Source organism: Lynx rufus, unplaced genomic scaffold (genome assembly GCF_022079265.1).
Source record: "Lynx rufus isolate CCGP_SWC_20201006 ecotype Redwood Valley unplaced genomic scaffold, mLynRuf1.p SCAF_7, whole genome shotgun sequence".
NCBI lineage: Eukaryota > Metazoa > Chordata > Mammalia > Carnivora > Felidae > Lynx > Lynx rufus.
The window spans coordinates 141315781-141333596 of NW_025814889.1; the positions used below are offsets into that span (position 1 = coordinate 141315781).

Below are 17816 nucleotides of genomic sequence, written 5' to 3' on the forward strand. Positions count from 1 at the left end.
CCCAGCCCAGTGGCCTGGCTCTCCTGCTCCTGGGGCCCCTGGGGCCTCTGCCAGGGCCTGGGCTGCTGGCCCAGGGCTGGACCTTGAGGATGAGAAGGTGCCTGTCTTGCAGGTGGCAGGGTCTCTCTGGGTGGCAGATGCCCCTGGTCCTGGGACCCAGAGTCCAGGAAGGGCTGGGAAGCCCCACCTGCTGGGCCAGGCCAGCCAGGAGTCAGGGATCCCGGGCCCCTGGGTGCTGCTCCGGGGGGGGGGGGGGCCGTGATCCTCCACTGTCTGGGGGCCAGGAGCCCGGGAGGCCCACATCAGCGCTTAGGCCACGGCGCGGCCTGCCCAGCAGACACCCCACATCCTAGGGAGCACGTGTGCTGGGGTCCACACCCTCACCTTGAGGTGCGCTCCAGAGGTGTGGTCTACCCCAGGGCTCCCGGCCTCCGCGCGTCGTCTGGTTTCTGCTCACCAGGCGTCTCCCACGTGAGCCCAAAGGGACATTTTCACTCCAGAGAGAACCAGACAGTCCAGATTCCTGGGGGCTCACCTCTGCCAGAGGGGCAGTGACCCAGGCACGTTGGCATGATAGGTTTAGGATGTGACAGACAGGGCGGTGAGTTTCTCAGGGGTCACCATCAGCTTCTCTGCAGAGATCAGGGAGAGGGGCTCTGGGAGCGGGTACAGCAGGTGCAAAGGCCCAAAGGCAGAGAGAGGAGCCCAGACCCGTTTTGCTCCAGGAAGGAGCAGGAGGGCAGGCGTGGGAGGGGCTGCAGAGTTTCCTCGGGGCGCACGCGGCTCAGGGCTCCTCCCCACACCCGCTCCGCGCAGCCTGCATCCCCCCAACAACCCGCTACAGCGGGCCCAGCTCCGGACCAGAGTCCGGGGCCGGCTGGCCCTCCTGCCGCAGCTCTGCCCCCCTCACTCCTCCCGCGGAGAGGCGGGCGCCGGCACAGAGCAGGGGTGGCAATCCTGCGCGTGGGGTGCCGAGGACCCCGGCACCAGGGCCCAGAATGGCAGAGGGCATCCCACACCCGGGGCCCAGAGGAGGCCCCTCGGCTAGCCCGGTGACCTGGGCTAACGCGGAAGCAGGTCAGGGGCTGCTGCGGGGTCCCCGAGTCCGGTTCGGGGCAGCCCCCTCAGTCTCCCCTCTAGAAAGGGCCAGGAGACCATCGGGCCACAAAAATGGTACGTGTATGCCCACCAGGGTGCGTGCGACGTGCTTACCGTGTGCACCTGTGAGTGCGCTCGTAGGTGTGTGTGCCTGTGCACGTTCCAAGTGTGTGTGCGCGTGGGTGTGGAGAGGGGGGCGCCCGTGTGTCTGTACGTGCACGTGTGTGTGATGTGGCACGGTTTGTGCACACGTGTGTCCACGTGCGTGTGCACCCAGGCGGAGCCTGCTGCCGAGACTTGGGGCGCTCTCCACCCCTAGTGACCCACACACCCCTCAGAGGTGCGGCAGCACGTGGGGGTGGGGATGCGGCGGGGGAAGGGAGGAGACAGACCAAGGGGCCAGGCCCTGCCCCCCAGCCCCCCCCCCCCAGCTCTGGGTGGCAGCGCTGTCACCTGTGAACCAGGCTCGTCGACCACCCGGAGCCCCGAAGTGTGTTCAAGAACATCCCTGGGCCCCTGCTGGGCCTCACAGAGTTCAAGGCCAGGGAGCCACCGTGAGGGCATTGGGGTCATTGGAAGCAGGGGTTCCCAGAGGGCTGAGATCTGAGGAGGAGGTGGGGTCTAGGGGCCGAGGGGAGCTGCAGGGTGAGGAGGTGGGGAGTGCAGGTTTTGGGGGTGGGGCAGACCGGGCCAAGTCCCCTCGGAGGTGGGGGGGATCTTCAGCGGCCGGGCCGCGTGTCCTCGGAGACCAAGATGGGGTGGATTCGGGTGCTTTGGAAGGTACAAGGTCGGTGACACCCGAGGAGGGATGGAGGCCTGAGAGGACCCCGTCCGCGCACCCAGGCAGCCCCCGCCAGCCCACAAAGGCCCGCTCTGGTTCAGGCCAGTGCAAGAGACCCGGCCCGGCCCGGGGGCCTCTTGCCCATGGTGAGCAGGGACTCGAGGCCCAGGGGCAATCGGGGACTCAGAGCTATGCCCCACTGACCTCCCCACCCCCGTGCTGGTTCGTCTCTGGGACATTCTGCCCCCATTCTCACCTCACGCGGCCACCCCGCCCAGCACCTGACCCCCATGCCTGCTATCAAGAGCTGATGGGCGGATTAGTCGTGGGCGCCCCGAGCCGGCCGGGGCGCTGGAACCAACAGCGGCAGCCCAGGGAAACCGGGGTCCGGCCACCACCCCGGTGTGGGGGGAGGGGAGAAGCAGGCCAGGTGTCGGTGGAGGACCAGCTGGCACACCGTCTCCGGGACCACGAACCCAGCCCCCGCGAGGGCCTCCCTGGCCCCGCGATCCACAGAAAGCCTGGTTCTGGGTGCGCTGGGTTCCCCCGCCTGACTCCCGCCTGGGCAGAAAGGGGCTGGAGATGGGGAACCCCGGGGCCGGTGGGGCCCGCCAGGTTCCAGGAAGGCAGGGGCCGGCGCACAGTAGGTTCGCGTGGCCACGCGGCCAGGGCGTCTGTCGCCTCGCTCCCCGGCCCACCGCAGCAGTCCCGTCTCTGGAGGCCACGGGAAGGGAGTGGGTGAGCCCCAGGCAGCTGGGGGGGTGGGGGCACTTGTGGCCCAGGCCTCGGGGCCACGTCCACCGCGGCCTGTGCTGCTCACCCAGCCCCACCGTGGACGATGTGCCTGGCGCCTCCCTGGGGCCACACCCCCTGGGCCCTGCTCCCCACTCCCCGCGGGCCCCCGGTTTCTGCTCCCCTCACGCCCGCCACTCAGCTGTGTCCGTCCAGGTGGGCAGCTGCCGGCAGGACCCGGTCAGACGCCCCCAACCTCCTCTGCCATCAGAGCCCAGGTGACGACACACGGGCCCTGCCCACCGGCTGCGACCTGGAGGCCCCCCAACCTCTCTCGCCCCTCTGGTCCCACACGGGGAGGCAGGCAGGGAGCAACGGTCCAGGTCTCCACGTCTCTGAAGGCGGGCACGTCCTGGGCCTGGGGCCTTCTGCTCCCTCCAGCCAGGCCGGCCTGGGCCCCATCCTCCGCCCCTCCCTCCCCCCCCCCCCCAGCCTCCAAACTGGCCAAGCTCTGCGAGGTCCCTACAGAAGGAGGCCCAGTGTGCAAGACGGTAGACACACCATGTGGTGTGCGTGTGTGTGTGTGTGTACGGTGTCTGGTGTGCGGTGAGTGTGGTGTGTGTGGCGGGGCGGGGCGGGGAGTGGGAAGAGGTGGTGTTGGAGCTGTGATCCAGGAGGGCCTCCCGGAGGAGGAGGTGGTGGTGGTCCTGAAGCGGGTGGGGAGGGGCAGGAGGGCCCGCAGTCCTGGGAAAGGCGGGTGGGGAGTGCTCAGCGCTTGGTGGCCCCGTGGTGCACAGGGGGGTGGACAGGGTGCTGGGGTGGCCGCCCTGCCGGGGGGCGGGGCGAACGTGGGAGGGACGGTCGTGGCACAGACCTCCACCAGGGCACGGCCCCAGGGGCAGGGTCCAGGTCAGGCTCTTGCTTTCAGCTAAATTTTTAATGAAAAACTTCTTAAACATTGCTCAGAGAATTAAATGGAAATCTAAAAAAGCAAAACCCTGAGAAGTATTTTTAAAACAGCTTTATTGAGGTGTAATTTACATACCATAAAATCCACCCACTTTCAACAGTTTCAGTGATCCACCCACCGTCCAATGATTTTAGTAAATTTACCCAGTTGTGCAACCACCACCACAGTCCAACTTTAGAACGCTGCCCTCACCTCCAAGGTCTCCTGGACCATCCACAGCCACCCCCCTCTGTCCTCACAGACTTGCCTCTTGCACACGTTCCACGCACACGGAATTGCGCCACGTGGAGTGTGTGCTGTCCGGCTGCTCTCGCCGAGCATAGTCGTCCCAAAGTTCGCCCGTGTTGGTTCCCGTCATGATGCTTCACGGTGTGGATACACCACACGTGGTTTGTTCACCAGTCGATGGGTATTTGGGTTGTTTGCACAGTGTGACTATTACGAACGTAGCTGCTGTGAACCTTCACGTACGAGCTCTTGGGTGCACGCGTTGTCGTTCCTCTTGGGTAAACACCTGGGAGTGGAATCCTGGGTCGTGTGGGAAGTTTATGTCAACTTTGGAAGAAATTGGCCGCACGTTTTACTTTCCCGCCAGCGACGTAGGAGGGTTCCGGTGTTTCCGTATCTTTGTCGACACTTGCGTCGGGCCTTCCTCGTGGTACAGCCACCCTGGTGTGTGCGAGGTGGTGACGCGTTCGCTTTCAGTTTGGATTTTCCTAGTCGCTACTGGTGCCGAGCATCTTTGCCAATTGGATTAGACGTTTCACCAAAGAAGATACCCGGCGTTCCTCCTCCTTCCTTGATGAAGTGGCTAACTTTTTTTTTGCCTATTTTTTTTACTTGCTTGGTTGTCTTACGATTACTGTTTTAAATTTTATATCTGGTTTTAATTGTTGTAAAATACACCTAATAATCTAAAGCGTACTTTTGTCTTGTATTTGAGCGGCAAGTGTCCTAAAGACAAACCCCTTATTACATCTGACCTGCAAACATTTTATCCCAGTTTCGTTATCTTATCGTCACTCGAAACACAGAATCTGCACTATTGATCAACTCGGATTCATCTTTCGTGGATTCCTGCTCTTGGCGTTGCACCCAAGAACACTGCCTGTCTCAAGGTCACAAAGATTTTCTCGTATGTGTCCTTTCAAAAATCTTACAGCTTTAGATCTTACACCCGGGTTTATGGTTGATTTCGAGTTAATTTTTGTGCAGTGTAAGGTAGGGGTCCAAATTCTGTTTTTTCATGGCTTTCCAATTGTCATAGTGCCGCTTGCTGAAAAGAGCATCTTCCCCCCCTTGAAAGCCGTGGCACTTTTGTCAAAAATCAATTGGCGATAAATCTATGAATCTATTTCTGGACTCTCAGTGCGGTTCCATTGATCCATATGTCAATCCTTATGTCAGAAGACGCTGTGTTTACTGCTGTTACTGTGTGGTAAGTTTTCAAATTGGAATGCGTAAATTCTCCAACTTTGTTCCCTTTCAGAATTGTTTGGCTGTCCTGTGTCCTCTGCGTGTCCATGCAAGTTTTACGATCAGATTGCTAATTTTGCTCCCCAAACCCCAAAACACTCATTTTGAGAAGGACTGCAATCTATTAATCAATTTGGCGAATATTGCCACTTGAACACTATTGAGCTCTCCAGCCCATTAACAGTGGGTGTCTCTGTATTTACCTAGATCTTCTTTAATATCACTTAGAAATGCTGTGGAGACGCCTAGGTGGCTCAGTTAACCGTCCGACTTCGGCTCAGGTGGTGATCTCATGGTCTGTGGGTTTGAGCCCTGCGTCAGGTCGCTGATAGCTCGGGGCCTGGAGGCTGCCACGGATTCTGGGTCTCCCTCCCTCTTGTTGCCCCTCCCTCAATTGTGCTCTCTCTCTCTCTCTCTCTCTCAAAAATAAGCAACAAAAAAAGAGAGACACTTGAGTGGCTCAGTCAACCGTCCGACTTTGGATCAGGTCATGATCTCGAGGTCCGTGAGTTCGAGCCCCACGTCGGGCTCTGTGCTGACAGCTCGGAGCCTGGAGCCTGCATCGGATTCTGTGTCCCCCTCTCTCTCTGCCCCTCCTCTCCTGTCGCTCTGTCTCTCAAAAATAGATCATTACAAAAAAAAAAAAGAAATGCTGCATAGAGTTCAAGTCTCACACTCCGTTTGTTAAACTGACTCCTAGTTACTTTCTTTTCAATGCTGTTGTGAATGGAATTTTTTCTCAATTTTATCGGTGGATTGCTCATTGCTTAACATAAAGAAATGTGGCTGGTTTTTGTATATTGATCTTGGATCCTGGAACCGTGCTGAACCTGATAATTAGCAGAAGTTTTTCCTCTAAGTCGTGCCACTTGGCCCCAAATGCGTCACAAATGCAGAAGTGGACAGTTTCTGGTGGAGGAAAAAGGAACCTCAGGTAACTGGAAAGTACCTGGAAAATAATGGAGAGAAAGAAACTTAGGGAAATTAGCCCATGAGATTAAGTTTTGGAAAAACATGAAAATCTCAATTCACGTGGGTAAAGACAACAGACACGGATGATGTGATACCACCGATGTTTGAATGATCTGACAGGGACTTTCAAGCGGCTGTTATTAAAATGCTTTAACCAGAAACTGCAAAAAGTCTTGACACAAATTGAAATAGAACGGCTCAGCAAAGGGAAAGACATAAAAAAAAAAAAAAGAGGCAAATGGAAATTTTGGAATTGAAAAGTAGAATAACCGAAAGGGAAAAAGACCCTCATGGAGGGATCGAATACCAGAATTGAGATGACAAGAGAGTCAATGAACTTTGAAGACATAGCAACGGAAATTCATCTCACCAAGAGAGAAGATTTAAAAAATGAACCGCCTCAGGGACCCACGGGACGACAGAGCTAATGTTTGTTTCATTAGAGTCCCAGAAAGAGAGGAGAAAGACCGTGAGACTGAAAAAATGTTTAAGGAGATTATGACTGAAAGCTTCACAAGTTTGGTGAAAGACATAAACTTATAATTTAAAAAAACAGAACAGGGGCGCCTGGGTGGCGCAGTCAGTTAAGCATCCGACTTCAGCCAGGTCACGATCTCGCGGTCCGGGAGTTCGAGCCCCGCGTCAGGCTCTGTGCCGACAGCTCGGAGCCTGGAGCCTGCTTCGGATTCTGTGTCTCCCTCTCTCTCTGACCCTCCCCCCTTCATGCTCTGTCTCTCTCTGTCCCAAAAATAAATAAAAAACGTTGAAAAAAATTAAAAACAAAAACAAAAACAAAAACAGAACAAATCCCACCCGGGAAAAACTGAAAAAAATCCACACCAAGTCACTTAAAAAAATTTTTTTATGTTTATTTACTTTTGAGAGAGGATCAAAGCACAAGCAAGGAAGGGGCAGAGAGAGAGGGAGACACAGAATCCGAAGCAGGCTCCGGACTCCGAGCTGTCAGCGCAGAGCCCGATGCGGGGCTCGGACTCACGAACCGCGAGATCACGACCCGAGCCGAAGTCGGACGCTTACCTCATTGAGCCACCCAGGCGCCCCCACACCAAGCCACTTTATAATCAAATTGCTGAAAACTAAAAACAGAGAAAAAAAATCTTAAAAGCAGCCAGAGAAAAATGATGTGTTACCTATAGAAGAACGATGATTTGAAGGCCGGACTTTCTTATCGGTAATACAGTATCTTTTTGGTGCTGAAAGAAAAGAATCATTGTTCAGATTCCTATATCCAGCAAACTTCCTTAACCTGACAAAGGGCATTGATAAAAGGCCTACAGCTAAATCGTACTTCATGTGAAAGCCTGAATGTTTCCACCTGAGATTAGGATCACGGCCAGGGTGCCCTCCCTCAGCACTCTTATTTCGCACAGTGCTAGAAACTCCAGCCAGTGCAATGGGGCAAGAAAAGGAAATAAAAGGCATATTGATTGGGAAGGAAGAATAAAGCCGTCCTTATTTGCAGACAATGCAGCGATCTGTGTAGAAAATCCCAGGGAATCTATTTTTTAAACAGAACCAAACTCTTAGAACCAGTGAGTTTAAGCAAGGTTGTAGGATAGAGATTGACACATCAAAATCAACTGTATGCCCAGATAGATACAAGCAATGAATAATTGGAGACCAAAAATTTAAGACTATCACTTTTTACAAAAGCTTCCCAAAACGTCTAGGTGCAAATCTAGCAAAGTACGAAAAGGTTCTGAGTACTGAAAACGACAAAATGCTGTTGAAAGAAATCAGATACGATCTACATAAATAGAAAGGCTTACCATGTTCATGAATCTGAAGGCTCAGTGTAGCGAAGATGTCAGTTCTCCTCAAAGTGATCTATAGACTTCACACATCACGAGGCGAAATTCCAGCAAGATTTTTTTTTTGTAGACAGAGATGGGCAAATTCTAAAATGCATATGTAACAGCAATGGAACTAGAAGTAAAACAACTGGAAAGAGAACAAAACTGCTGGAAGCCACCTGATTGAACACTGACCACACAGCTGCGTGAGCAACACAGGGCGGGACCCGTGTTAGAGGGACCCGGGCGCCTACCAGATGGGTGGTCCAGAAACAGAGCCACGGAAAACTCTGGCAGCCGTGTGAGTGCGGCTCAGCGTAGGACAAGCAGCTATTTCAGCAAATGGAACTGGGCCAGTGTCCCCCACGCGTGGGGGGGGGGAGCCTGTACCTCCAGTCCACACCTTGGGCGAAGGTAAGCTCAAAGGGAGTCCCGGGTTTAAGTGCACAACATACACAACTTACGCAGGAGGTCACGGGACGCGATCTTCACGACACGGGCTTGCTCGGAGTTTGGAGAGACGCCATCGGAGAAGAAACTGATAAACGGGACTTCATCCCAACGCAGACTTTTGCTCCCCCAGAGACACTGTCAAGAGAACGACAGGAAACAGGTGCTGTGAACCCCGTGTCGGAGGAGGGACGCAGAGTGTCCACACTGAGACAGCACTAGCTGCACGTAGGAAACGTCTTGATCCAAAGCGGATGCGGGGACGACGAAGAGGCCACGAGAAGACCTCGGTGTCATTAGACGCCGGGGAGCCCCCCACCCCCCAGCCCCGACGAGGCGCCCCCACGGCCTACGGGAGGCCAGGGAGCAGCTGTGGAGGGAGCAGGCGGGCAGCGGCCCCCGGACGACGGTCTCGGCTCCCGCTTCCCACCCGACACGGATGTGGCAATCCCAGCCCTGGCCGGTCACCCGGACACGGGATGCACGTTCACACAACAACCGGGCACGAACGTGGTAGGAAGCTTTGTGTGCAATAGGAGGCAACAACCGAACGTTCTTCAGTGCGTGAACGGCCACCCGTCTACACCGCGGGACACCGAGGCACCGATAGGAACAAGCTGTGGATTCACACACAGCGCCCGGGTGAATCCGAGGCCTGCTGCTTCTGCCGCCGCTTGGAGGGCGGGGCCGGGGCCCAGGGCAGACCCAGCCACCGCCGGGGGGGACCAGAGCAGGGCTTCAGGGCGAAGGGGGTGGGGGGTGAGGGGGGTGAAAGGGGTGAGGGAGAGGTGAAGGAGGGATGAGGGGGTGAGGCGTGAAGGGGGAGTGAAGAAGGGGTGAAGGGTGGTAAAGAGGGGTGTGAAGGGGGGTGAGGGGGTGAAGGGGGGTGAGGCGGAGGGGAAGGGGGATGAGGGGTGATGAGGGGGGTGAGGGGGGGTGGAGGGGGGTGGAGGGGGGGTGGAGGGGGGGGTGGAGGGGGGGGTGGGGGGGTCTACCAGCCACAGCAGGCAACTGCTCCGAACCCGGTCGAGCGACGACTCTCCAAACAGTCCACGAAACCGTCCACGCAAATAAAAGTGGCAATTTTTCAGTATGATAATTAAAAATCAGCCACACAAAACATTTTTAAAAGATACATTTCAGGCCTCGTTTGCGTGCGCCGGGCTTTCTCTTTGGAGCGAGTTCTCCCAGAGGGGGACGGGCGGTCACCTCCTCGGGGACCCCCTCCGCCTGGGGATCCCACCAGGGCGCAGCCGTGCGCCTGCGCCCCGCAGCTGCTCCGGGGCGCGCCCGCACCCTGGGGGGGGGGTTCCCTCGCGGGTCAGGGCCGGCGCTGCGAGGGGGCGGCGCCGAGAGGGCCACTTGCAGGGGCCGAGAAAAGCGAGACGTCCTCAAAGACGTTTCCCCCGGGAAAGGCCAAAGCGGGGCTGGGGGGCAGGGGGGACCTGGAGCCACCTTCCTGGCCCCCGAGGCCCGCCCCCACAGGACTCGGGAGGGCTCACAGGGCCGCCCCCTCCCCGCGACAGACGTGGCGCAGGACTCTCGCCCTCCGGGGCCGGAAGCCGAGCCCCAGCCCCCTCCCCCGGGACAGCTCCCTCCCCCCCCCCAGCCGCTCGGGGGACGTCCGAGGTCGCCGGGCCCAACCCCCGCAGCTGCTCCCTCGCCCCGCCCCGCCCGCTTCGGCTGCCTCCCCCGCGCCGTGCCGGCGACCCTCCCCAGCCTGCCCCCGAGACCCGTGCTCAAACCGGACCTCGGAATCGCCTTGGGGGATGGGGGGTTGGGGGGGCGGAATGACCACGAGGTCGCCTGGCTCCGCCCCCTTCCCCGACCCCGGGACCGAGCCCGCGCCCCACCCCCCTTCCCCGGATCTGAGGCTACCCCCCCACTCCATCCCCGCCCCCGGGCTCCAAGCACACGCCCCGCCCCCCTCCCCCCCCATCCGAGGACACGCCCCGCCCCGCCCCTTCCCACCCCACCCCCTCCCCCGGGTCCGCCCCGGACCCGGGACCCGAGAACATGCCCCGCCCCCGCCCCGCCCCTTCCCACCCCCACCCACCTCCCCCGGGTTCGCCCCCGGACCCGGATCAGAGGACACGCCCCGCCCCGCCCCTTCCACCCCCACCCCCTCCCCCAGGTCCGCCCCGCCCCCCGCCCCGGATCCGAGGACACGCCCCGCCCCTGCCCCGCCCCTTCCCCACCCCCACCCCGTCCACCGGGTCCGCCCCGCCCCCCGGATACGAGGACACGCCCCGCCCCGCCCCTGCCCACCCCCACCCCCTCCCCCGGGTCTGCCCCGCCCCTTCCCGCCCCACCCCCTCCCACCCCCACCCCCTCCCCCCGGGTCCGCCCCGCCCCCGGACCGGGACCCGAGGACATGCCGCGCCCCCCGCCCCGCCCCTTCCCCGCCCCTTCCCACCCCCACCCCCTCCTACCCCCACCCCTTCCCCCGGGTCCGCCCCGCCCCCGGACCCGGATCCGAGGACTCGCCCCGCCCCCGCCCCTTCCCACCCCCCCACCCCCTCCCCCGGGTCCGCCCCGCCCCCCGGACCCGGATCCGAGGACACGCCCCCGCCCCTGCCTCGCCCCCGCCCCGAACCCCTTGTGCCTCCCCACCTGCAGGGCGACCCCTGGCCTCTCGCTCCGGGTGTTTGCAGCGGCTCGCATCGGCTCTGCTCTTCACGCTTCTGCGTGCCCCGCACCCCTGCTCACGGAGTCCGAGGCCCCTCCCACACCCTTCATGGGGGAAGAAAGCCCACTGCTTCTCAGTGGGAAGCTCGCTCTGCCCCTCCTCCTCCCTGCCCTCCTCCCTCCCTTCGGTTCCTGTGACTCTGTCCGTGTCCACCCCCGGCCTTTGCACTGACTTCTTCCCTCTCCCCTAACGTTTTTCCTCTACGTGTTGTAAGCAGAATTACAATCAAACTTGAATTTTCCTTGCTGTTAACATGGAAAAAGACTTCCCACTCCCTTCTCTTAGAGCATTTCCTATAGAAAACTAGTAAGTTCTTTCTGTCCCTTTGAGATGGATGCAACTTTTTGAAAAGCTATAAAGCCTCGGGCCAGTTTTGCCTTCCAGGAACGTTTTTCTTGATAGTCTCAGAGCGATCTCTTTGAAATGGAAACAACAGGGAAGGTACCCCTCCCCCTTGGGACTTAGAAGCCTGGCCCAAGTGGATACTAGCTGTCACAGAAATAGGGTCATTTAAAATTTGCTTGGATGAAAGGGGACAGCCGCCGCAATGACCGCCCAATCACCGGGTAAACTTACAGTGAACCGTGCCGCACAGGGCGCTGACAAGTCCTTTGAAGAAAGGCTTTATGGCTCTCGGTCAGGAGAGCGCGCAACTCTTGATCTCTGGGTTGGAAGGTGGAGGCCACGCTGGGTTTAGAGAACACTTAAAAAAACAAGCCTTTGGGGGGAAAAAGTCTTATTGGGGTAAAATATACCTAAGGAAAGGTTTTCCATTTGAACAACGGTTAAGTGGTACAATCCAGCAGCACCAGGTACGCTCACGTTGTTGTGCACCCACTACCACCATTTGTGTTTTGAGAGCGTGCACGAGTGGGGGAGGGGCGGGGGGGGGAGAGGAGAATCACAAGCAGAGCGCCTGCTCGGTGCAGAGCCCAACGTGATGCTCTATCCCACGACCCCGGGATCGTGACCTGAGCTGAAATCAAGAGTCGGACACTTAACCGACTGAGCCACCCAGGCGCCCCTATTTCCAGAACTTTTTAATCATCCCAAACAAAAACTCTGTACCCGTGAAACTCCCCACCCCTCGTCCCTCAGGCCACGGTGACCTGTGGTCTTCACGTGCCTATCTGTACAGCTGTTACGACTGGAATCAGAGCTCTGGCCGTTTGTGTCTGGTTTGTTTCGCTGAGGGTAGTGTTTTCGAGGCTCATCCTGTTGTAGTTGTAGGCAGGTGTCAGGACCTCGTTCCTTCAATGCTAATATTCCACTGTGTATACGCAACATTTGGTTCATCCGTCGATGGGCACACGGGGAGGGTACAACTTTACAACTTCACTACTTTGCATGTGGAGATCCAGTTTTCTCCCAGCACCGTTTGTTCAAAAGACACCCTTTCTCCATTGAAATGGTCTTTTCACCTGTTGAAAATCAATTGACCACATGTACGAGAGTTTATTTCTGGACACTCGATTCTATCCCATTGGTCTGTGTGTCTGTCCTTGAGCCAATACCACACTCCTGATTGCTGTAGCTTCGTAGTAAGTTTTGAAATCAGGACGTGTGAGACCAACTTTGTTCTTTTTCAGTATATATTTTGTCTATTCAGTTCCCTTGTGATTCCATATGAATTTTATCTATTATTATTATCTTAAAATATTTATTTATTTTGAGAGGCAGAGAGAGACAAAGCGCAAGTGAGGGGAGGGCAGAGAGAGAGAGAGCGAGACACAGAACCCGAAGCAGGCTCCTGGCTCTGAGCCGTCAGCACAGAGAGCGACATGGGGCTCGAACTCATGAACCGGGAGATCGTGACCCGAGCCTTAGTCGGACGCCTAACCAACTGAGCCACCCAGGCGCCCTTATTATTATTATTTTTAAAAGATTTGTTTTATTTAAGTAGTCTCTACACCCAGCATGGGGCTTGAACTCACACCCTGAGATCGAGAGTCACGTGCTTTACCAACTGAACCAGCAGGTGCCCCGCCATATGAATTTTAAGATAGATTTTTCTGTTTCTTCAAAAACACCGTGGAAGACATTGCTTCGAATCTGTAGATCACTTAGGGTAGTACTGACATCGTAACAGTATTAAACCTTCCAATCCATGAACACAGATGCCTTTCCACAGAGGCTGAAACACACTTGTAGTTTACATCGTAGGAGTCGTCATCCTCCTGGTTGAAGTTATTTCTAAGTATTCTTTTCTGATGCTATAGTAGATGGAATTGTTTCCTTAATTTCCTTTTGCCAATGTTCTTTGCGAATGCATATAGATCCAACTGAGTTTTTTAAAAAAGTGTTTAGTTATTTTTGAGGAGGGGGGAGGGGGCAGAGAGAAAGAGGGGGACAGAGGATCTGAAGCAGGCTCAGTGCAGACAGCAGAGAGCCCTTCGTGGGGTTTGAACTCATGAACCATGAGATCATGACCTGAGCTGAAGTCGGATGCTCAAACGACTGAGCCACCCATGGTCCCAAGTTGCAACTGACTTTAGTGTGTTGGTTTTTGTGTCCAATTTTGCTGAGTTCATTTGTCAGTCCTAGAAGTGTTCTGGGGGGAATCTTTAGGGTTTTTCTACATATCAGATCATGTCATCTGCAAATAGAAATAATTTAATTCTCCAATTTCCATGACTTTTATATCTATTTTCTTGCTTAATTGCTCTGGCTAGCACTCTTGGTGCCGAGTTGAATGTTGAGAGTGTCTTCGTCTTGTTCCGGAGTAAAGTTTCCAGCCCTTCACCATTGAGTGTGATGTTAGCTGTGAACTTGTCATAGGTGACCTTTATCGTGTCAAGGAAGTTCCTGTCTATTCCTAGTTCATTGAGAGTTTTATCACGAAAGAAGGATGCTTTTTCTGCACCAATTGAGATGATCGTGTGTGTTTTTTTCCCTTCATTCTGTAAATGTGGTGTATTACATTGATTGATTTCTGGATATTGAATCATCCTTGTGTTCCAAGAGTAAATCCCAACGGGTCATGGTGTGTAATCCTTTCAAGATGCTTCTGAATTCAGTTTGCTGGTATTTTGTTGAGGATTTCGACACCTATACTCACAAGGGTATTGAACTGTAGTTTTCTTTTTTTTTAATTTTTTAATGTTTTTATTTATTTTTGAGACAGAGAGAGACAGAGCATGAATGGGGGAGGGGAAGAGAGAGAGGGAGACACAGAATCGGAAACAGGCTCTAGGCTCTGAGCCATCAGCCCAGAGCTCGACGTGGGGCTCGAACTCACGGACCACGAGATCGTGACCTGAGCTGAAGTCAGACGCTTAACCGACTGAGCCACCCAGGCGCCCCTGTAGTTTTCTTTTTTAAGTTTATTTGTCTTGAGAGAGAGAGTGTGAGTGGGGGAGGGGAGAGAGAGAGAGAGAGAGAGAGAGAGAGAGAGAGAGAGAGAATTCCAACCAGGCTCCACCTGCAATGTGGAACCCAACACAGGGCTTGATCTCATGACCCTGAGATCACCTGAGCCAAAATGAGAGTCAGATGCTAAACCGACTGAGCCCCCCCCGGCGCCCCTGAACTGTAGTTTTCTTATAGTGTCTTTCTGGCTTTGGAATTGGCAATGAGTTAGGATATTTCCCCTTCTATTTTTTTGGAAGAGTTGGGAAGTTAATTCTTCTTAAAATGTTTAATTAAATTCACCACCGAAGCCCTCTCTCCTGGCCTTCTCTTTGTTGGGAGGTTTTCCATAACTGATTCAATCTCTTGTTTTTTGTCTATTCAGATTTTCTATTTCTTCTTGACTCGGTTTTGGTAGCTTGCGTGCTGGGAGTTTGTCCATTGCATTTAGGTTACCCTGTATTTGTTGCTGTACAGTTGCCTTTAGCATGCTTTTGTAATCCTTTTTATTTCTGTAAAATTAATAGTAATATCCTCACTTGACTTGTGATTTTCGTAATTTGAGTCTTCTCTCTTTTTTCTTAGTCAATCTGACTAAAAAGAGGTGCGTTGATTCTGTTGATACTTTTAATGAACTAACTTTTGATTTCATCGGTTTTCTCTATTTCTGTACTCTCCATGTCACTTATTTCCACGCTAATCTTTATTACTTCCTTCCTCCTACTAGTTCTGAGTGTAGTTTGCTGGGTTTTGCCTTTTGTTCCTAATTGTAGCATCTACTGGAGGATATACATATTCACATTTAAGGAAATTTCTATTAAGTCACTGAATGATCACATAAATACTGGAACCAGAAATTCAATGACCACATGTAACAAGAAATAAAGACTTTGCATAAATAGTTTGGAAAAGTCACTAAACAAATGGAAGATTAGCCTTCAATATGCAAAACGCAACAATTCATGAGGAGCGGGAGAGTGTGGTCTTTTTTTTTTTTTAAGATTTTTTATTTTTAAGTAGTTTCTGTACCCAACGTGGGACTTGAACTCACAACCCTGAGATCAAGAGTTGTGTTGGGGCGCCTGGGTGGCGCAGTCGGTTAAGCGTCCGACTTCAGCCAGGTCATGATCTCGCAGTCCGTGAGTTTGAGCCCCGCGTCAGGCTCTGGGCTGATGGCTCGGAGCCTGTTTCTGATTCTGTGTCTCCCTCTCTCTCTGCCCCTCCCCCGTTCATGCTCTGTCTCTCTCTGTCCCAAAAATAAATAAAAAACGTTGAAAAAAAAATTAAAAAAAAAAAAGAGTTGTGTGCTCCACTGACTGAGCCCACCAGACGCCCCAGGAGAATGTGATCTGAAGAGTTACATTACACTCAGAACGTTCAGTCTTCAATAAAAAAGTACAAAGTATTCCAAGAAATAGAAAATATGGCCTGTTCTTGGGGGAAAAAGAGATTTGTACAGAAACTAGCTCTGAAGAAGTCCACACACTGGAATTAATAGACACATGTTAAATCAACATCTTTAATTTGTGTAACAAGTTAAAGGAAATCAGGGGAACAAGGTACAAAGAGGGAATTCCAGTAAAGAGACAAGAATTGTGAAAAGGGACCAAATAGAAAATCTGCAGCTGGAAAGTACAGTGGCTGAAATGAAGAATTCACCAGGGAGATTCTACAACACGTTTAAGCACGCTGGAAGATGAAGCCATTGAAATCACCCAGTTTGAGAAGCAAAAATAGAATGAAGAAAAAGGGAAGGGCGAGGGAGACCTAGGGAACGCCATCAGGACTACTCACATGCACATCGTGGGCATCCCAGAAGGAGAAGAGAGAGAATGGGACGTACACATATTTGAAGGAATAATGGCCCCAAACTCCCCAGATGTGATGAACGATATGAATCTGTATATCCAGGAGTCTCAGCAAATTCCAAGCAGGATAAACTCAGAGGTCCCCACTAGGACACATTATAATCAAACTATCAAGGGCCAAGGTCAGAGAAAATCTTTAAAGCAGCGAGAGAGATACCGACTTGTCACATACAAGAGATCCTCAAAAAGGTTTTAGTCAGATTTCTCATTAGAAGACATGGAGACCAGAAGGCAGTAGGATGACATACTTAAAGTCATGAAAGACAAAAACAAAACGCTGTCGACCAAGAATTCGTATCCAGAAAAACTGTCTCCCAAAAACAAAGGGGAAAGTGAGATATTTCCTGATAAGTAAGACCTGAGAGAGTTGATCGCAAGTAGACGTCCTGTACGAGAAACGCTAAAGGGCGTCCTTCTGGCCGAAATGACAGGACCCTAGACAGTAACTCAAAGCTGCATGAAGAAAGACAGAACAGGTGACTACACAGAAAGACATACAAGCTGGCATTACTGCAGTTTTGGTTTGTAAGTCGTCCTTTTTTCCCCCATATGATTTAGAAATGCAGGAAGCAATCTGTCAGTGGGCACACAGTTCATATCTGTGACAACAACGGGGGAGGGAAAAAGACGTATAGGAGCTGAATGTCTGTACACTATTGAGACTCAATTGGTATTCTTCAAACTATGGTGTTATAATTCTAAGATTTCAATTGTAACTTTCAAGGCAACCACTGGGAAAATACCGAAAAGAATATACAGAAAAGGAAAGGAGAAGGAACTCAAAATGGTACCATACAGAAATCAACTAAATACCAAAAACAGGCAGTAGCGGGGGGGGGGGGGGGGAAGGAGGAAGAAAAACCATGTAAGACACACAGCAAAGAAATGACTAACTGGTGGAAGTAAATCCTTTCTTTTCAGGAATCTCTTTAAACGTAAATGGATTAAACTCTCCAATTAAAAGGCAGGGATTGGCAGAGTGCATAAAACAACATGATCCACCTGTGACACGCTGTACAAGGGACTCACTTTAGATAAAAAGACACAAAGAGGTGGAAAGTCAAAGGATGGAATAAGGTGCTCCATGCAGGGACGCCTGAGGGGCTCAGCTGGTTAGGCATCTGACTTCGGCTCAGGTCGTGATCTCATAGTTGTGAGTTGGAGCCCCGCATCCATTCTCAGTGCAGAGCCCACTCTGGGTCCTTGTCTCCCTCTCTGCCCCTCCCCCACCCATGCTCTCTCTGTCAAAAATAAGTAAACATTAAAAAAAAAAGATATCCCATGCAAACTGTAATCAGAGAGAGCTGGGGTGCCTGTATTATTATCACACGAAATAGGCTGTATGTCAGGTGCCGTTTGGACAAGTTATCATTTCTCATGATCGTGTATAGAAAGGGTTGTACCTGCCCAGCTCATGTGAGAGGGTGAGTTTTCTGCCTTGCAATCTCTTAACACTTATTCAATAGCAAAACTGTTCAATTCTTCCCAGCCTTTGTAGAGAGGACTCACCGGGTTGGCAGGAGACTGTTTTTAACCGTTGGTCCCAATGGTGTCCTCTAATTCCCTTATCTCCTTTCTGTCTTTGCATGAGACCCACCTGCCACTATGCCCCCAGGAC

At 53.5% G+C, this 17816-nt stretch overlaps 1 long non-coding RNA gene across 2 annotated transcripts; it reads right to left on the bottom strand.

Annotated features, from left to right (window-relative positions):
- Nucleotides 1-5656: 5656 nt before the first annotated feature.
- On the bottom strand, nucleotides 5657-9815 carry LOC124501802 (uncharacterized). Of its 2 annotated transcripts, none has more exons than XR_006959817.1 (6): nucleotides 9289-9815; nucleotides 8804-8910; nucleotides 8308-8431; nucleotides 7820-7948; nucleotides 7181-7243; nucleotides 5657-6006 (listed from the first exon to the last, which is right to left on the bottom strand). It is a non-coding gene; the product is annotated as an uncharacterized LOC124501802 (long non-coding RNA). The 2 variants fall into 2 exon arrangements; XR_006959816.1 differs by having other exon boundaries at nucleotides 7820-7991.
- Nucleotides 9816-17816: the final 8001 nt, after the last annotated feature.